We start from the raw sequence: 629 nt of genomic DNA, 5'->3' as shown, positions 1-629 counted from the left end.
AAAAGAAAAACTGGTATTTGACTGCCAATCCCTAAATCACATTAAATCAGGGCTCCTCTCTGTTATTTAAAGTCCATTCATTGACTCACATTCCCTTCAATTTAAAGGGAGCTCTTAAAGTACACCATAAGAAGTTTTCCCATACAAGATTATAAAAACATGTTTCTCATATTTTCTTCTAGTATTTTTATGGCTTTATTTTTCACATTTAAATGTTTGATGTATTTGTTTTTACTTTGTATTGATTTTGGAATACTGATTTGTCTTTTTCATATGATAACAAATAGATTGTTTTAACAGTATTTATTGGCTAAACTAAATTGGCCACACTAATTTGAAATTATACCTTATATGATGCAAAATTCCTAACTACAAGTCAAATTCTTTTTTTTCTTTTATTTCAAAAATTTTATTATTTTTTGCGTGTGTACTGTCAAATTATATCTGACTGGTACAGGAGGAGATTGCCCCTACTTCTCCAGTAGAGCATTTGGTGGATTCAAACTTCATACCTCTGTGATTGCAGTGCAGCTTCTTGTCACTAGGCCAACAGAGCTCCCTAAATTCTTGATTTTGTAGTCTAGTCTATTGATTTCTATACAAACTAGTACCATACAGTTTTAAGTAGT

The sequence above is a fragment of the Elephantulus edwardii genome, unplaced genomic scaffold (genome assembly GCF_000299155.1).
Source record: "Elephantulus edwardii isolate Elephantulus edwardi_28Jun2011 unplaced genomic scaffold, EleEdw1.0 scaffold00067, whole genome shotgun sequence".
NCBI lineage: Eukaryota > Metazoa > Chordata > Mammalia > Macroscelidea > Macroscelididae > Elephantulus > Elephantulus edwardii.
The sequence above is the reverse complement of the archived record's forward strand: the minus strand, read 5'-3'. Positions refer to the sequence as shown.